Genomic DNA, 19,667 nt, shown 5'->3' with positions numbered 1-19,667 from the left:
ACATTGACCATGCATTGCTTCTGTGGTATTGCAAAGGCAAAGACAAATGCTTCCAGCCATCCATTGCACTAATGGATTGGTCATCAGCTGGCTGTCTATGTCCCGCATCAATATAGACCAAAGTACAGAGGGTTAGGCTATGCTATTGTGCACCTACCTGATGCATCAGAAGGTGCGAGGCCCTTGCTAAATTCTGTGCACAGACTTTGAGATCTATGCTTTAGACTGTATCTAAACCTGCTCCAACATGGACTGACATTCTGGCCTACTTTCAGCCGATGCGACTTGTCTGTCGCTGAACAGTCGCTTTTTATGTATTCAGCACCTATGTATAATGTTGTAAAAATGCTCTAGAAGCTAAAGTCGCAGAAATGTCACACATATTTGGCCTGCAACTTTCTGTGCGACAAATTCAGACAGGAAAAATCAGTATAAATCCTTAGAAAATTATCCCCCAGTGTCTCCATCTGCTGGCGGTATTGAATAAGCATTGCTGCACTGATGGGGTATGCATTAGACGAAAAAAAAGAAGAAAAAGAAGAATAATACGCCCAGAAAAGAGGCGAAAAGGAGAAAAACGTAAAAAAACGTGAAAAAAAAGTAAGAGGAAGAGAAGGGAAAAAAAGGTGGAAATGGGTTTAAAAGTGATTTCGGCGGAGAAATATATATATATATATGCGCACACACACACATAGATATAAACGTATTCTCCGTTGAGATATTGCAGCCGCTGCTGTGTCCAGGCCCAGGAGCCTTAGCACTGTGCTGTGATGTCACTCAATACCACTGACATCACTAGGTGTAAACAACATCTCTCCTTTGCTGTGTATGTGACTATGGAGCTGTTTGGTGATGTCGTCTATTACGGCCTTCATAGAAGCAACAGGAGATTGTTGCATCCATCTTGAACCCTCAGAACTACAGTGCTATGATGTCACTCACTTCCACAGGCCTTGCAGAGTGTAAACAACAACAACCCAGCTTTGTTGTGTATGTAACCAAAGGGATTTGTGATGTCACCTAGAACCTTCACAGCAGCGACAGCTTTATGAGGAGCATCAGCACTGCTCTGCCTGAGCAGAACCATCACCGCCATAGGTTGTCAAATAACCCGGATTTAACCCACACAGGTAAGTCCAATGGGGTGCAGGCATGTCCTCTATGCTTACAGCTTCCCGTGGGTGTTGGTTTGATACCGTTTGGGGACAGCCAAGGAGGCATCTGCAGGCAACAAAGGTAGGTGTGTGCTTGTGTGTGTGTTTCCTATGCAGATCCTAAGCCCAGTGTCACATGCAAGTAGGAGGAGTAAGAAGGGTTCCTGGCAAATCCGGGTTATGGATTGCATTTAAAAAGGCCCCGTGGGAGTGCAATGGGCCCCTGTCTTGCTGCTTAGCAATAATGGTATGGGTTTAGGTTCTGCTGTGTGTACTGGTGGTTGACTGCCCCCCAGCCCAGAGTGTGCATGGAAAATTGTCTGGCAGCCTCCCTGACAGCAAGCAGTGATAGTGCCCATGAAGGGGACCTTGTTGGGCCCGCCCCTTTCACGGTTATCGCTTCTCGGCCTTTTGGCTAAGATCAAGTGTAGTATCTGTTCTTATCAGTTTAATATCTGATACGTCCCCTATCTGGGGACCATATATTAAATGGATTTTTGAGAACGGGGGCCGATTTCGAAGCTTGCTTCCGTCGCCCTATGCATTGACCCGATATGGCAGTATCTTCGGGTACAGTGCACCACCCCCTTACAGGGTTAAAAAGAAAGATTCCTACTTTCATTGCTACCTGCTTGCTGGCTAGCCAGCTAGCCAGCCCTGTGGGCCTTGCTGCTGCTGCAGCCAAAAAACAAAAGGTGGTGCTGCTGCTGCTTCTGCTGCTTCTGCTTCTGCTTGTGTCTGGCCCCTGTTGGAGCGTCCAGGCACAGGACTTCTGCTGCTGCTGACTAAATGGCCTCCTTAATTGGATCATTTGAGTAGCCAGCACACCTGTGCAGGTAGGGCATGACATGATAGGCAGCTGCCTTGATAGCGGGTGGGTGCTGAATGTTCCTAATTGACAAAATAAGATTAATGCTTATGAAGAAATATAAAATCTCATCCCTTCCCCAATATCGCGCCACACCCCTACCCCTTAATTCCCTGGTTGAACGTGATGGACATATGTCTTTTTTCGACCGTACTAACTATGTAACTATGTAACATAACATGGGGGGGGGGGGGGGGGTCTCCTGGCTGTTCACACAGGTGTGTCATTGCTGTACATTGACCATGCATTGCTTCTGTGGTATTGCAAAGGCAAAGACAAATGCTTCCAGCCATCCATTGCACTAATGGATTGGTCATCAGCTGGCTGTCTATGTCCCGCATCAATATAGACCAAAGTACAGAGGGTTAGGCTATGCTATTGTGCACCTACCTGATGCATCAGAAGGTGCGAGGCCCTTGCTAAATTCTGTGCACAGACTTTGAGATCTATGCTTTAGACTGTATCTAAACCTGCTCCAACATGGACTGACATTCTGGCCTACTTTCAGCCGATGCGACTTGTCTGTCGCTGAACAGTCGCTTTTTATGTATTCAGCACCTATGTATAATGTTGTAAAAATGCTCTAGAAGCTAAAGTCGCAGAAATGTCACACATATTTGGCCTGCAACTTTCTGTGCGACAAATTCAGACAGGAAAAATCAGTATAAATCCTTAGAAAATTATCCCCCAGTGTCTCCATCTGCTGGCGGTATTGAATAAGCATTGCTGCACTGATGGGGTATGCATTAGACGAAAAAAAAGAAGAAAAAGAAGAATAATACGCCCAGAAAAGAGGCGAAAAGGAGAAAAACGTAAAAAAACGTGAAAAAAAAGTAAGAGGAAGAGAAGGGAAAAAAAGGTGGAAATGGGTTTAAAAGTGATTTCGGCGGAGTATATATATATATATATATATATATATATATATATATATATATATATATATATATATGCGCACACACACACATAGATATAAACGTATTCTCCGTTGAGATATTGCAGCCGCTGCTGTGTCCAGGCCCAGGAGCCTTAGCACTGTGCTGTGATGTCACTCAATACCACTGACATCACTAGGTGTAAACAACATCTCTCCTTTGCTGTGTATGTGACTATGGAGCTGTTTGGTGATGTCGTCTATTACGGCCTTCATAGAAGCAACAGGAGATTGTTGCATCCATCTTGAACCCTCAGAACTACAGTGCTATGATGTCACTCACTTCCACAGGCCTTGCAGAGTGTAAACAACAACAACCCAGCTTTGTTGTGTATGTAACCAAAGGGATTTGTGATGTCACCTAGAACCTTCACAGCAGCGACAGCTTTATGAGGAGCATCAGCACTGCTCTGCCTGAGCAGAACCATCACCGCCATAGGTTGTCAAATAACCCGGATTTAACCCACACAGGTAAGTCCAATGGGGTGCAGGCATGTCCTCTATGCTTACAGCTTCCCGTGGGTGTTGGTTTGATACCGTTTGGGGACAGCCAAGGAGGCATCTGCAGGCAACAAAGGTAGGTGTGTGCTTGTGTGTGTGTTTCCTATGCAGATCCTAAGCCCAGTGTCACATGCAAGTAGGAGGAGTAAGAAGGGTTCCTGGCAAATCCGGGTTATGGATTGCATTTAAAAAGGCCCCGTGGGAGTGCAATGGGCCCCTGTCTTGCTGCTTAGCAATAATGGTATGGGTTTAGGTTCTGCTGTGTGTACTGGTGGTTGACTGCCCCCCAGCCCAGAGTGTGCATGGAAAATTGTCTGGCAGCCTCCCTGACAGCAAGCAGTGATAGTGCCCATGAAGGGGACCTTGTTGGGCCCGCCCCTTTCACGGTTATCGCTTCTCGGCCTTTTGGCTAAGATCAAGTGTAGTATCTGTTCTTATCAGTTTAATATCTGATACGTCCCCTATCTGGGGACCATATATTAAATGGATTTTTGAGAACGGGGGCCGATTTCGAAGCTTGCTTCCGTCGCCCTATGCATTGACCCGATATGGCAGTATCTTCGGGTACAGTGCACCACCCCCTTACAGGGTTAAAAAGAAAGATTCCTACTTTCATTGCTACCTGCTTGCTGGCTAGCCAGCTAGCCAGCCCTGTGGGCCTTGCTGCTGCTGCAGCCAAAAAACAAAAGGTGGTGCTGCTGCTGCTTCTGCTGCTTCTGCTTGTGTCTGGCCCCTGTTGGAGCGTCCAGGCACAGGACTTCTGCTGCTGCTGACTAAATGGCCTCCTTAATTGGATCATTTGAGTAGCCAGCACACCTGTGCAGGTAGGGCATGACATGATAGGCAGCTGCCTTGATAGCGGGTGGGTGCTGAATGTTCCTAATTGACAAAATAAGATTAATGCTTATGAAGAAATATAAAATCTCATCCCTTCCCCAATATCGCGCCACACCCCTACCCCTTAATTCCCTGGTTGAACGTGATGGACATATGTCTTTTTTCGACCGTACTAACTATGTAACTATGTAACATAACATGGGGGGGGGGGGGGGGGGTCTCCTGGCTGTTCACACAGGTGTGTCATTGCTGTACATTGACCATGCATTGCTTCTGTGGTATTGCAAAGGCAAAGACAAATGCTTCCAGCCATCCATTGCACTAATGGATTGGTCATCAGCTGGCTGTCTATGTCCCGCATCAATATAGACCAAAGTACAGAGGGTTAGGCTATGCTATTGTGCACCTACCTGATGCATCAGAAGGTGCGAGGCCCTTGCTAAATTCTGTGCACAGACTTTGAGATCTATGCTTTAGACTGTATCTAAACCTGCTCCAACATGGACTGACATTCTGGCCTACTTTCAGCCGATGCGACTTGTCTGTCGCTGAACAGTCGCTTTTTATGTATTCAGCACCTATGTATAATGTTGTAAAAATGCTCTAGAAGCTAAAGTCGCAGAAATGTCACACATATTTGGCCTGCAACTTTCTGTGCGACAAATTCAGACAGGAAAAATCAGTATAAATCCTTAGAAAATTATCCCCCAGTGTCTCCATCTGCTGGCGGTATTGAATAAGCATTGCTGCACTGATGGGGTATGCATTAGACGAAAAAAAAGAAGAAAAAGAAGAATAATACGCCCAGAAAAGAGGCGAAAAGGAGAAAAACGTAAAAAAACGTGAAAAAAAAGTAAGAGGAAGAGAAGGGAAAAAAAGGTGGAAATGGGTTTAAAAGTGATTTCGGCGGAGAAATATATATATATATATATATATATATATATATATATATATATATATGCGCACACACACACATAGATATAAACGTATTCTCCGTTGAGATATTGCAGCCGCTGCTGTGTCCAGGCCCAGGAGCCTTAGCACTGTGCTGTGATGTCACTCAATACCACTGACATCACTAGGTGTAAACAACATCTCTCCTTTGCTGTGTATGTGACTATGGAGCTGTTTGGTGATGTCGTCTATTACGGCCTTCATAGAAGCAACAGGAGATTGTTGCATCCATCTTGAACCCTCAGAACTACAGTGCTATGATGTCACTCACTTCCACAGGCCTTGCAGAGTGTAAACAACAACAACCCAGCTTTGTTGTGTATGTAACCAAAGGGATTTGTGATGTCACCTAGAACCTTCACAGCAGCGACAGCTTTATGAGGAGCATCAGCACTGCTCTGCCTGAGCAGAACCATCACCGCCATAGGTTGTCAAATAACCCGGATTTAACCCACACAGGTAAGTCCAATGGGGTGCAGGCATGTCCTCTATGCTTACAGCTTCCCGTGGGTGTTGGTTTGATACCGTTTGGGGACAGCCAAGGAGGCATCTGCAGGCAACAAAGGTAGGTGTGTGCTTGTGTGTGTGTTTCCTATGCAGATCCTAAGCCCAGTGTCACATGCAAGTAGGAGGAGTAAGAAGGGTTCCTGGCAAATCCGGGTTATGGATTGCATTTAAAAAGGCCCCGTGGGAGTGCAATGGGCCCCTGTCTTGCTGCTTAGCAATAATGGTATGGGTTTAGGTTCTGCTGTGTGTACTGGTGGTTGACTGCCCCCCAGCCCAGAGTGTGCATGGAAAATTGTCTGGCAGCCTCCCTGACAGCAAGCAGTGATAGTGCCCATGAAGGGGACCTTGTTGGGCCCGCCCCTTTCACGGTTATCGCTTCTCGGCCTTTTGGCTAAGATCAAGTGTAGTATCTGTTCTTATCAGTTTAATATCTGATACGTCCCCTATCTGGGGACCATATATTAAATGGATTTTTGAGAACGGGGGCCGATTTCGAAGCTTGCTTCCGTCGCCCTATGCATTGACCCGATATGGCAGTATCTTCGGGTACAGTGCACCACCCCCTTACAGGGTTAAAAAGAAAGATTCCTACTTTCATTGCTACCTGCTTGCTGGCTAGCCAGCTAGCCAGCCCTGTGGGCCTTGCTGCTGCTGCAGCCAAAAAACAAAAGGTGGTGCTGCTGCTGCTTCTGCTGCTTCTGCTTCTGCTTGTGTCTGGCCCCTGTTGGAGCGTCCAGGCACAGGACTTCTACTGCTGCTGACTAAATGGCCTCCTTAATTGGATCATTTGAGTAGCCAGCACACCTGTGCAGGTAGGGCATGACATGATAGGCAGCTGCCTTGATAGCGGGTGGGTGCTGAATGTTCCTAATTGACAAAATAAGATTAATGCTTATGAAGAAATATAAAATCTCATCCCTTCCCCAATATCGCGCCACACCCCTACCCCTTAATTCCCTGGTTGAACGTGATGGACATATGTCTTTTTTCGACCGTACTAACTATGTAACTATGTAACATAACATGGGGGGGGGGGGGGGGTCTCCTGGCTGTTCACACAGGTGTGTCATTGCTGTACATTGACCATGCATTGCTTCTGTGGTATTGCAAAGGCAAAGACAAATGCTTCCAGCCATCCATTGCACTAATGGATTGGTCATCAGCTGGCTGTCTATGTCCCGCATCAATATAGACCAAAGTACAGAGGGTTAGGCTATGCTATTGTGCACCTACCTGATGCATCAGAAGGTGCGAGGCCCTTGCTAAATTCTGTGCACAGACTTTGAGATCTATGCTTTAGACTGTATCTAAACCTGCTCCAACATGGACTGACATTCTGGCCTACTTTCAGCCGATGCGACTTGTCTGTCGCTGAACAGTCGCTTTTTATGTATTCAGCACCTATGTATAATGTTGTAAAAATGCTCTAGAAGCTAAAGTCGCAGAAATGTCACACATATTTGGCCTGCAACTTTCTGTGCGACAAATTCAGACAGGAAAAATCAGTATAAATCCTTAGAAAATTATCCCCCAGTGTCTCCATCTGCTGGCGGTATTGAATAAGCATTGCTGCACTGATGGGGTATGCATTAGACGAAAAAAAAGAAGAAAAAGAAGAATAATACGCCCAGAAAAGAGGCGAAAAGGAGAAAAACGTAAAAAAACGTGAAAAAAAAGTAAGAGGAAGAGAAGGGAAAAAAAGGTGGAAATGGGTTTAAAAGTGATTTCGGCGGAGATATATATATATATATATATATATATATATATATATATATATATATGCGCACACACACACATAGATATAAACGTATTCTCCGTTGAGATATTGCAGCCGCTGCTGTGTCCAGGCCCAGGAGCCTTAGCACTGTGCTGTGATGTCACTCAATACCACTGACATCACTAGGTGTAAACAACATCTCTCCTTTGCTGTGTATGTGACTATGGAGCTGTTTGGTGATGTCGTCTATTACGGCCTTCATAGAAGCAACAGGAGATTGTTGCATCCATCTTGAACCCTCAGAACTACAGTGCTATGATGTCACTCACTTCCACAGGCCTTGCAGAGTGTAAACAACAACAACCCAGCTTTGTTGTGTATGTAACCAAAGGGATTTGTGATGTCACCTAGAACCTTCACAGCAGCGACAGCTTTATGAGGAGCATCAGCACTGCTCTGCCTGAGCAGAACCATCACCGCCATAGGTTGTCAAATAACCCGGATTTAACCCACACAGGTAAGTCCAATGGGGTGCAGGCATGTCCTCTATGCTTACAGCTTCCCGTGGGTGTTGGTTTGATACCGTTTGGGGACAGCCAAGGAGGCATCTGCAGGCAACAAAGGTAGGTGTGTGCTTGTGTGTGTGTTTCCTATGCAGATCCTAAGCCCAGTGTCACATGCAAGTAGGAGGAGTAAGAAGGGTTCCTGGCAAATCCGGGTTATGGATTGCATTTAAAAAGGCCCCGTGGGAGTGCAATGGGCCCCTGTCTTGCTGCTTAGCAATAATGGTATGGGTTTAGGTTCTGCTGTGTGTACTGGTGGTTGACTGCCCCCCAGCCCAGAGTGTGCATGGAAAATTGTCTGGCAGCCTCCCTGACAGCAAGCAGTGATAGTGCCCATGAAGGGGACCTTGTTGGGCCCGCCCCTTTCACGGTTATCGCTTCTCGGCCTTTTGGCTAAGATCAAGTGTAGTATCTGTTCTTATCAGTTTAATATCTGATACGTCCCCTATCTGGGGACCATATATTAAATGGATTTTTGAGAACGGGGGCCGATTTCGAAGCTTGCTTCCGTCGCCCTATGCATTGACCCGATATGGCAGTATCTTCGGGTACAGTGCACCACCCCCTTACAGGGTTAAAAAGAAAGATTCCTACTTTCATTGCTACCTGCTTGCTGGCTAGCCAGCTAGCCAGCCCTGTGGGCCTTGCTGCTGCTGCAGCCAAAAAACAAAAGGTGGTGCTGCTGCTGCTTCTGCTGCTTCTGCTTCTGCTTCTGCTTGTGTCTGGCCCCTGTTGGAGCGTCCAGGCACAGGACTTCTGCTGCTGCTGACTAAATGGCCTCCTTAATTGGATCATTTGAGTAGCCAGCACACCTGTGCAGGTAGGGCATGACATGATAGGCAGCTGCCTTGATAGCGGGTGGGTGCTGAATGTTCCTAATTGACAAAATAAGATTAATGCTTATGAAGAAATATAAAATCTCATCCCTTCCCCAATATCGCGCCACACCCCTACCCCTTAATTCCCTGGTTGAACGTGATGGACATATGTCTTTTTTCGACCGTACTAACTATGTAACTATGTAACATAACATGGGGGGGGGGGGGGGGGTCTCCTGGCTGTTCACACAGGTGTGTCATTGCTGTACATTGACCATGCATTGCTTCTGTGGTATTGCAAAGGCAAAGACAAATGCTTCCAGCCATCCATTGCACTAATGGATTGGTCATCAGCTGGCTGTCTATGTCCCGCATCAATATAGACCAAAGTACAGAGGGTTAGGCTATGCTATTGTGCACCTACCTGATGCATCAGAAGGTGCGAGGCCCTTGCTAAATTCTGTGCACAGACTTTGAGATCTATGCTTTAGACTGTATCTAAACCTGCTCCAACATGGACTGACATTCTGGCCTACTTTCAGCCGATGCGACTTGTCTGTCGCTGAACAGTCGCTTTTTATGTATTCAGCACCTATGTATAATGTTGTAAAAATGCTCTAGAAGCTAAAGTCGCAGAAATGTCACACATATTTGGCCTGCAACTTTCTGTGCGACAAATTCAGACAGGAAAAATCAGTATAAATCCTTAGAAAATTATCCCCCAGTGTCTCCATCTGCTGGCGGTATTGAATAAGCATTGCTGCACTGATGGGGTATGCATTAGACGAAAAAAAAGAAGAAAAAGAAGAATAATACGCCCAGAAAAGAGGCGAAAAGGAGAAAAACGTAAAAAAACGTGAAAAAAAAGTAAGAGGAAGAGAAGGGAAAAAAAGGTGGAAATGGGTTTAAAAGTGATTTCGGCGGAGAAATATATATATATATATATATATATATATATATATATATATATATATGCGCACACACACACATAGATATAAACGTATTCTCCGTTGAGATATTGCAGCCGCTGCTGTGTCCAGGCCCAGGAGCCTTAGCACTGTGCTGTGATGTCACTCAATACCACTGACATCACTAGGTGTAAACAACATCTCTCCTTTGCTGTGTATGTGACTATGGAGCTGTTTGGTGATGTCGTCTATTACGGCCTTCATAGAAGCAACAGGAGATTGTTGCATCCATCTTGAACCCTCAGAACTACAGTGCTATGATGTCACTCACTTCCACAGGCCTTGCAGAGTGTAAACAACAACAACCCAGCTTTGTTGTGTATGTAACCAAAGGGATTTGTGATGTCACCTAGAACCTTCACAGCAGCGACAGCTTTATGAGGAGCATCAGCACTGCTCTGCCTGAGCAGAACCATCACCGCCATAGGTTGTCAAATAACCCGGATTTAACCCACACAGGTAAGTCCAATGGGGTGCAGGCATGTCCTCTATGCTTACAGCTTCCCGTGGGTGTTGGTTTGATACCGTTTGGGGACAGCCAAGGAGGCATCTGCAGGCAACAAAGGTAGGTGTGTGCTTGTGTGTGTGTTTCCTATGCAGATCCTAAGCCCAGTGTCACATGCAAGTAGGAGGAGTAAGAAGGGTTCCTGGCAAATCCGGGTTATGGATTGCATTTAAAAAGGCCCCGTGGGAGTGCAATGGGCCCCTGTCTTGCTGCTTAGCAATAATGGTATGGGTTTAGGTTCTGCTGTGTGTACTGGTGGTTGACTGCCCCCCAGCCCAGAGTGTGCATGGAAAATTGTCTGGCAGCCTCCCTGACAGCAAGCAGTGATAGTGCCCATGAAGGGGACCTTGTTGGGCCCGCCCCTTTCACGGTTATCGCTTCTCGGCCTTTTGGCTAAGATCAAGTGTAGTATCTGTTCTTATCAGTTTAATATCTGATACGTCCCCTATCTGGGGACCATATATTAAATGGATTTTTGAGAACGGGGGCCGATTTCGAAGCTTGCTTCCGTCGCCCTATGCATTGACCCGATATGGCAGTATCTTCGGGTACAGTGCACCACCCCCTTACAGGGTTAAAAAGAAAGATTCCTACTTTCATTGCTACCTGCTTGCTGGCTAGCCAGCTAGCCAGCCCTGTGGGCCTTGCTGCTGCTGCAGCCAAAAAACAAAAGGTGGTGCTGCTGCTGCTTCTGCTGCTTCTGCTTCTGCTTGTGTCTGGCCCCTGTTGGAGCGTCCAGGCACAGGACTTCTGCTGCTGCTGACTAAATGGCCTCCTTAATTGGATCATTTGAGTAGCCAGCACACCTGTGCAGGTAGGGCATGACATGATAGGCAGCTGCCTTGATAGCGGGTGGGTGCTGAATGTTCCTAATTGACAAAATAAGATTAATGCTTATGAAGAAATATAAAATCTCATCCCTTCCCCAATATCGCGCCACACCCCTACCCCTTAATTCCCTGGTTGAACGTGATGGACATATGTCTTTTTTCGACCGTACTAACTATGTAACTATGTAACATAACATGGGGGGGGGGGGGGGGTCTCCTGGCTGTTCACACAGGTGTGTCATTGCTGTACATTGACCATGCATTGCTTCTGTGGTATTGCAAAGGCAAAGACAAATGCTTCCAGCCATCCATTGCACTAATGGATTGGTCATCAGCTGGCTGTCTATGTCCCGCATCAATATAGACCAAAGTACAGAGGGTTAGGCTATGCTATTGTGCACCTACCTGATGCATCAGAAGGTGCGAGGCCCTTGCTAAATTCTGTGCACAGACTTTGAGATCTATGCTTTAGACTGTATCTAAACCTGCTCCAACATGGACTGACATTCTGGCCTACTTTCAGCCGATGCGACTTGTCTGTCGCTGAACAGTCGCTTTTTATGTATTCAGCACCTATGTATAATGTTGTAAAAATGCTCTAGAAGCTAAAGTCGCAGAAATGTCACACATATTTGGCCTGCAACTTTCTGTGCGACAAATTCAGACAGGAAAAATCAGTATAAATCCTTAGAAAATTATCCCCCAGTGTCTCCATCTGCTGGCGGTATTGAATAAGCATTGCTGCACTGATGGGGTATGCATTAGACGAAAAAAAAGAAGAAAAAGAAGAATAATACGCCCAGAAAAGAGGCGAAAAGGAGAAAAACGTAAAAAAACGTGAAAAAAAAGTAAGAGGAAGAGAAGGGAAAAAAAGGTGGAAATGGGTTTAAAAGTGATTTCGGCGGAGAAATATATATATATATATATATATATATATATATATATATATATATATGCGCACACACACACATAGATATAAACGTATTCTCCGTTGAGATATTGCAGCCGCTGCTGTGTCCAGGCCCAGGAGCCTTAGCACTGTGCTGTGATGTCACTCAATACCACTGACATCACTAGGTGTAAACAACATCTCTCCTTTGCTGTGTATGTGACTATGGAGCTGTTTGGTGATGTCGTCTATTACGGCCTTCATAGAAGCAACAGGAGATTGTTGCATCCATCTTGAACCCTCAGAACTACAGTGCTATGATGTCACTCACTTCCACAGGCCTTGCAGAGTGTAAACAACAACAACCCAGCTTTGTTGTGTATGTAACCAAAGGGATTTGTGATGTCACCTAGAACCTTCACAGCAGCGACAGCTTTATGAGGAGCATCAGCACTGCTCTGCCTGAGCAGAACCATCACCGCCATAGGTTGTCAAATAACCCGGATTTAACCCACACAGGTAAGTCCAATGGGGTGCAGGCATGTCCTCTATGCTTACAGCTTCCCGTGGGTGTTGGTTTGATACCGTTTGGGGACAGCCAAGGAGGCATCTGCAGGCAACAAAGGTAGGTGTGTGCTTGTGTGTGTGTTTCCTATGCAGATCCTAAGCCCAGTGTCACATGCAAGTAGGAGGAGTAAGAAGGGTTCCTGGCAAATCCGGGTTATGGATTGCATTTAAAAAGGCCCCGTGGGAGTGCAATGGGCCCCTGTCTTGCTGCTTAGCAATAATGGTATGGGTTTAGGTTCTGCTGTGTGTACTGGTGGTTGACTGCCCCCCAGCCCAGAGTGTGCATGGAAAATTGTCTGGCAGCCTCCCTGACAGCAAGCAGTGATAGTGCCCATGAAGGGGACCTTGTTGGGCCCGCCCCTTTCACGGTTATCGCTTCTCGGCCTTTTGGCTAAGATCAAGTGTAGTATCTGTTCTTATCAGTTTAATATCTGATACGTCCCCTATCTGGGGACCATATATTAAATGGATTTTTGAGAACGGGGGCCGATTTCGAAGCTTGCTTCCGTCGCCCTATGCATTGACCCGATATGGCAGTATCTTCGGGTACAGTGCACCACCCCCTTACAGGGTTAAAAAGAAAGATTCCTACTTTCATTGCTACCTGCTTGCTGGCTAGCCAGCTAGCCAGCCCTGTGGGCCTTGCTGCTGCTGCAGCCAAAAAACAAAAGGTGGTGCTGCTGCTGCTTCTGCTGCTTCTGCTTCTGCTTGTGTCTGGCCCCTGTTGGAGCGTCCAGGCACAGGACTTCTGCTGCTGCTGACTAAATGGCCTCCTTAATTGGATCATTTGAGTAGCCAGCACACCTGTGCAGGTAGGGCATGACATGATAGGCAGCTGCCTTGATAGCGGGTGGGTGCTGAATGTTCCTAATTGACAAAATAAGATTAATGCTTATGAAGAAATATAAAATCTCATCCCTTCCCCAATATCGCGCCACACCCCTACCCCTTAATTCCCTGGTTGAACGTGATGGACATATGTCTTTTTTCGACCGTACTAACTATGTAACTATGTAACATAACATGGGGGGGGGGGGGGTCTCCTGGCTGTTCACACAGGTGTGTCATTGCTGTACATTGACCATGCATTGCTTCTGTGGTATTGCAAAGGCAAAGACAAATGCTTCCAGCCATCCATTGCACTAATGGATTGGTCATCAGCTGGCTGTCTATGTCCCGCATCAATATAGACCAAAGTACAGAGGGTTAGGCTATGCTATTGTGCACCTACCTGATGCATCAGAAGGTGCGAGGCCCTTGCTAAATTCTGTGCACAGACTTTGAGATCTATGCTTTAGACTGTATCTAAACCTGCTCCAACATGGACTGACATTCTGGCCTACTTTCAGCCGATGCGACTTGTCTGTCGCTGAACAGTCGCTTTTTATGTATTCAGCACCTATGTATAATGTTGTAAAAATGCTCTAGAAGCTAAAGTCGCAGAAATGTCACACATATTTGGCCTGCAACTTTCTGTGCGACAAATTCAGACAGGAAAAATCAGTATAAATCCTTAGAAAATTATCCCCCAGTGTCTCCATCTGCTGGCGGTATTGAATAAGCATTGCTGCACTGATGGGGTATGCATTAGACGAAAAAAAAGAAGAAAAAGAAGAATAATACGCCCAGAAAAGAGGCGAAAAGGAGAAAAACGTAAAAAAACGTGAAAAAAAAGTAAGAGGAAGAGAAGGGAAAAAAAGGTGGAAATGGGTTTAAAAGTGATTTCGGCGGAGAATATATATATATATATATATATATATATATATATATATATATATGCGCACACACACACATAGATATAAACGTATTCTCCGTTGAGATATTGCAGCCGCTGCTGTGTCCAGGCCCAGGAGCCTTAGCACTGTGCTGTGATGTCACTCAATACCACTGACATCACTAGGTGTAAACAACATCTCTCCTTTGCTGTGTATGTGACTATGGAGCTGTTTGGTGATGTCGTCTATTACGGCCTTCATAGAAGCAACAGGAGATTGTTGCATCCATCTTGAACCCTCAGAACTACAGTGCTATGATGTCACTCACTTCCACAGGCCTTGCAGAGTGTAAACAACAACAACCCAGCTTTGTTGTGTATGTAACCAAAGGGATTTGTGATGTCACCTAGAACCTTCACAGCAGCGACAGCTTTATGAGGAGCATCAGCACTGCTCTGCCTGAGCAGAACCATCACCGCCATAGGTTGTCAAATAACCCGGATTTAACCCACACAGGTAAGTCCAATGGGGTGCAGGCATGTCCTCTATGCTTACAGCTTCCCGTGGGTGTTGGTTTGATACCGTTTGGGGACAGCCAAGGAGGCATCTGCAGGCAACAAAGGTAGGTGTGTGCTTGTGTGTGTGTTTCCTATGCAGATCCTAAGCCCAGTGTCACATGCAAGTAGGAGGAGTAAGAAGGGTTCCTGGCAAATCCGGGTTATGGATTGCATTTAAAAAGGCCCCGTGGGAGTGCAATGGGCCCCTGTCTTGCTGCTTAGCAATAATGGTATGGGTTTAGGTTCTGCTGTGTGTACTGGTGGTTGACTGCCCCCCAGCCCAGAGTGTGCATGGAAAATTGTCTGGCAGCCTCCCTGACAGCAAGCAGTGATAAGTGCCCATGAAGGGGACCTTGTTGGGCCCGCCCCTTTCACGGTTATCGCTTCTCGGCCTTTTGGCTAAGATCAAGTGTAGTATCTGTTCTTATCAGTTTAATATCTGATACGTCCCCTATCTGGGGACCATATATTAAATGGATTTTTGAGAACGGGGGCCGATTTCGAAGCTTGCTTCCGTCGCCCTATGCATTGACCCGATATGGCAGTATCTTCGGGTACAGTGCACCACCCCCTTACAGGGTTAAAAAGAAAGATTCCTACTTTCATTGCTACCTGCTTGCTGGCTAGCCAGCTAGCCAGCCCTGTGGGCCTTGCTGCTGCTGCAGCCAAAAAACAAAAGGTGGTGCTGCTTCTGCTGCTTCTGCTTCTGCTTGTGTCTGGCCCCTGTTGGAGCGTCCAGGCACAGGACTTCTGCTGCTGCTGACTAAATGGCCTCCTTAATTGGATCATTTGAGTAGCCAGCACACCTGTGCAGGTAGGGCATGACATGATAGGCAGCTGCCTTGATAGCGGGTGGGTGCTGAATGTTCCTAATTGACAAAATAAGATTAATGCTTATGAAGAAATATAAAATCTCATCCCTTCCCCAATATCGCGCCACACCCCTACCCCTTAATTCCCTGGTTGAACGTGATGGACATATGTCTTTTTTCGACCGTACTAACTATGTAACTATGTAACATAACATGGGGGGGGGGGGGGGGGGGTCTCCTGGCTGTTCACACAGGTGTGTCATTGCTGTACATTGACCATGCATTGCTTCTGTGGTATTGCAAAGGCAAAGACAAATGCTTCCAGCCATCCATTGCACTAATGGATTGGTCATCAGCTGGCTGTCTATGTCCCGCATCAATATAGACCAAAGTACAGAGGGTTAGGCTATGCTATTGTGCACCTACCTGATGCATCAGAAGGTGCGAGGCCCTTGCTAAATTCTGTGCACAGACTTTGAGATCTATGCTTTAGACTGTATCTAAACCTGCTCCAACATGGACTGACATTCTGGCCTACTTTCAGCCGATGCGACTTGTCTGTCGCTGAACAGTCGCTTTTTATGTATTCAGCACCTATGTATAATGTTGTAAAAATGCTCTAGAAGCTAAAGTCGCAGAAATGTCACACATATTTGGCCTGCAACTTTCTGTGCGACAAATTCAGACAGGAAAAATCAGTATAAATCCTTAGAAAATTATCCCCCAGTGTCTCCATCTGCTGGCGGTATTGAATAAGCATTGCTGCACTGATGGGGTATGCATTAGACGAAAAAAAAGAAGAAAAAGAAGAATAATACGCCCAGAAAAGAGGCGAAAAGGAGAAAAACGTAAAAAAACGTGAAAAAAAAGTAAGAGGAAGAGAAGGGAAAAAAAGGTGGAAATGGGTTTAAAAGTGATTTCGGCGGAAAAATATATATATATATATATATATATATATATATATATATATATGCGCACACACACACATAGATATAAACGTATTCTCCGTTGAGATATTGCAGCCGCTGCTGTGTCCAGGCCCAGGAGCCTTAGCACTGTGCTGTGATGTCACTCAATACCACTGACATCACTAGGTGTAAACAACATCTCTCCTTTGCTGTGTATGTGACTATGGAGCTGTTTGGTGATGTCGTCTATTACGGCCTTCATAGAAGCAACAGGAGATTGTTGCATCCATCTTGAACCCTCAGAACTACAGTGCTATGATGTCACTCACTTCCACAGGCCTTGCAGAGTGTAAACAACAACAACCCAGCTTTGTTGTGTATGTAACCAAAGGGATTTGTGATGTCACCTAGAACCTTCACAGCAGCGACAGCTTTATGAGGAGCATCAGCACTGCTCTGCCTGAGCAGAACCATCACCGCCATAGGTTGTCAAATAACCCGGATTTAACCCACACAGGTAAGTCCAATGGGGTGCAGGCATGTCCTCTATGCTTACAGCTTCCCGTGGGTGTTGGTTTGATACCGTTTGGGGACAGCCAAGGAGGCATCTGCAGGCAACAAAGGTAGGTGTGTGCTTGTGTGTGTGTTTCCTATGCAGATCCTAAGCCCAGTGTCACATGCAAGTAGGAGGAGTAAGAAGGGTTCCTGGCAAATCCGGGTTATGGATTGCATTTAAAAAGGCCCCGTGGGAGTGCAATGGGCCCCTGTCTTGCTGCTTAGCAATAATGGTATGGGTTTAGGTTCTGCTGTGTGTACTGGTGGTTGACTGCCCCCCAGCCCAGAGTGTGCATGGAAAATTGTCTGGCAGCCTCCCTGACAGCAAGCAGTGATAGTGCCCATGAAGGGGACCTTGTTGGGCCCGCCCCTTTCACGGTTATCGCTTCTCGGCCTTTTGGCTAAGATCAAGTGTAGTAACTGTTCTTATCAGTTTAATATCTGATACGTCCCCTATCTGGGGACCATATATTAAATGGATTTTTGAGAACGGGGGCCGATTTCGAAGCTTGCTTCCGTCGCCCTATGCATTGACCCGATATGGCAGTATCTTCGGGTACAGTGCACCACCCCCTTACAGGGTTAAAAAGAAAGATTCCTACTTTCATTGCTACCTGCTTGCTGGCTAGCCAGCTAGCCAGCCCTGTGGGCCTTGCTGCTGCTGCAGCCAAAAAACAAAAGGTGGTGCTGCTGCTGCTTCTGCTGCTTCTGCTTCTGCTTGTGTCTGGCCCCTGTTGGAGCGTCCAGGCACAGGACTTCTGCTGCTGCTGACTAAATGGCCTCCTTAATTGGATCATTTGAGTAGCCAGCACACCTGTGCAGGTAGGGCATGACATGATAGGCAGCTGCCTTGATAGCGGGTGGGTGCTGAATGTTCCTAATTGACAAAATAAGATTAATGCTTATGAAGAAATATAAAATCTCATCCCTTCCCCAATATCGCGCCACACCCCTACCCCTTAATTCCCTGGTTGAACGTGATGGACATATGTCTTTTTTCGACCGTACTAACTATGTAACTATGTAACATAACATGGGGGGGGGGGGGGTCTCCTGGCTGTTCACACAGGTGTGTCATTGCTGTACATTGACCATGCATTGCTTCTGTGGTATTGCAAAGGCAAAGACAAATGCTTCCAGCCATCCATTGCACTAATGGATTGGTCATCAGCTGGCTGTCTATGTCCCGCATCAATATAGACCAAAGTACAGAGGGTTAGGCTATGCTATTGTGCACCTACCTGATGCATCAGAAGGTGCGAGGCCCTTGCTAAATTCTGTGCACAGACTTTGAGATCTATGCTTTAGACTGTATCTAAACCTGCTCCAACATGGACTGACATTCTGGCCTACTTTCAGCCGATGCGACTTGTCTGTCGCTGAACAGTCGCTTTTTATGTATTCAGCACCTATGTATAATGTTGTAAAAATGCTCTAGAAGCTAAAGTCGCAGAAATGTCACACATATTTGGCCTGCAACTTTCTGTGCGACAAATTCAGACAGGAAAAATCAGTATAAATCCTTAGAAAATTATCCCCCAGTGTCTCCATCTGCTGGCGGTATTGAATAAGCATTGCTGCACTGATGGGGTATGCATTAGACGAAAAAAAAGAAGAAAAAGAAGAATAATACGCCCAGAAAAGAGGCGAAAAGGAGAAAAACGTAAAAAAACGTGAAAAAAAAGTAAGAGGAAGAGAAGGGAAAAAAAGGTGGAAATGGGTTTAAAAGTGATTTCGGCGGAGAAATATATATATATATATATATATATATATATATATATATATATATGCGCACACACACACATAGATATAAACGTATTCTCCGTTGAGATATTGCAGCCGCTGCTGTGTCCAGGCCCAGGAGCCTTAGCACTGTGCTGTGATGTCACTCAATACCACTGACATCACTAGGTGTAAACAACATCTCTCCTTTGCTGTGTATGTGACTATGGAGCTGTTTGGTGATGTCGTCTATTACGGCCTTCATAGAAGCAACAGGAGATTGTTGCATCCATCTTGAACCCTCAGAACTACAGTGCTATGATGTCACTCACTTCCACAGGCCTTGCAGAGTGTAAACAACAACAACCCAGCTTTGTTGTGTATGTAACCAAAGGGATTTGTGATGTCACCTAGAACCTTCACAGCAGCGACAGCTTTATGAGGAGCATCAGCACTGCTCTGCCTGAGCAGAACCATCACCGCCATAGGTTGTCAAATAACCCGGATTTAACCCACACAGGTAAGTCCAATGGGGTGCAGGCATGTCCTCTATGCTTACAGCTTCCCGTGGGTGTTGGTTTGATACCGTTTGGGGACAGCCAAGGAGGCATCTGCAGGCAACAAAGGTAGGTGTGTGCTTGTGTGTGTGTTTCCTATGCAGATCCTAAGCCCAGTGTCACATGCAAGTAGGAGGAGTAAGAAGGGTTCCTGGCAAATCCGGGTTATGGATTGCATTTAAAAAGGCCCCGTGGGAGTGCAATGGGCCCCTGTCTTGCTGCTTAGCAATAA

At 46.1% G+C, this 19,667-nt stretch overlaps 8 non-coding genes across 8 annotated transcripts; all 8 read left to right on the top strand.

The window, feature by feature from the left end:
* Positions 1-1,549: 1,549 nt before the first annotated feature.
* LOC130316453 (U2 spliceosomal RNA) lies at positions 1,550-1,740 on the top strand. The gene has a single exon (XR_008863773.1). It is a non-coding gene; the product is annotated as a U2 spliceosomal RNA (small nuclear RNA).
* Positions 1,741-3,843: 2,103 nt separating this feature from the next.
* Positions 3,844-4,034, top strand: LOC130316452 (U2 spliceosomal RNA). The gene has a single exon (XR_008863772.1). It is a non-coding gene; the product is annotated as a U2 spliceosomal RNA (small nuclear RNA).
* Positions 4,035-6,123: 2,089 nt separating this feature from the next.
* Positions 6,124-6,314, top strand: LOC130316448 (U2 spliceosomal RNA). Its single transcript, XR_008863771.1, has one exon. It is a non-coding gene; the product is annotated as a U2 spliceosomal RNA (small nuclear RNA).
* A 2,091-nt stretch (positions 6,315-8,405) lies between these two features.
* Positions 8,406-8,596, top strand: LOC130316436 (U2 spliceosomal RNA). The gene has a single exon (XR_008863766.1). It is a non-coding gene; the product is annotated as a U2 spliceosomal RNA (small nuclear RNA).
* Positions 8,597-10,696: 2,100 nt separating this feature from the next.
* Positions 10,697-10,887, top strand: LOC130316424 (U2 spliceosomal RNA). Its single transcript, XR_008863758.1, has one exon. It is a non-coding gene; the product is annotated as a U2 spliceosomal RNA (small nuclear RNA).
* A 2,093-nt stretch (positions 10,888-12,980) lies between these two features.
* LOC130316412 (U2 spliceosomal RNA) lies at positions 12,981-13,171 on the top strand. Its single transcript, XR_008863747.1, has one exon. It is a non-coding gene; the product is annotated as a U2 spliceosomal RNA (small nuclear RNA).
* A 2,089-nt stretch (positions 13,172-15,260) lies between these two features.
* On the top strand, positions 15,261-15,451 carry LOC130316400 (U2 spliceosomal RNA). The gene has a single exon (XR_008863736.1). It is a non-coding gene; the product is annotated as a U2 spliceosomal RNA (small nuclear RNA).
* Positions 15,452-17,537: 2,086 nt separating this feature from the next.
* On the top strand, positions 17,538-17,728 carry LOC130316409 (U2 spliceosomal RNA). Its single transcript, XR_008863745.1, has one exon. It is a non-coding gene; the product is annotated as a U2 spliceosomal RNA (small nuclear RNA).
* The last annotated feature ends 1,939 nt before the right edge of the window (positions 17,729-19,667 follow it).

The sequence above is a fragment of the Hyla sarda genome, unplaced genomic scaffold (genome assembly GCF_029499605.1).
Source record: "Hyla sarda isolate aHylSar1 unplaced genomic scaffold, aHylSar1.hap1 scaffold_193, whole genome shotgun sequence".
In the NCBI taxonomy this organism is placed as follows: domain Eukaryota; kingdom Metazoa; phylum Chordata; class Amphibia; order Anura; family Hylidae; genus Hyla; species Hyla sarda.
This window is presented reverse-complemented; position numbering and strand designations above follow the sequence as displayed.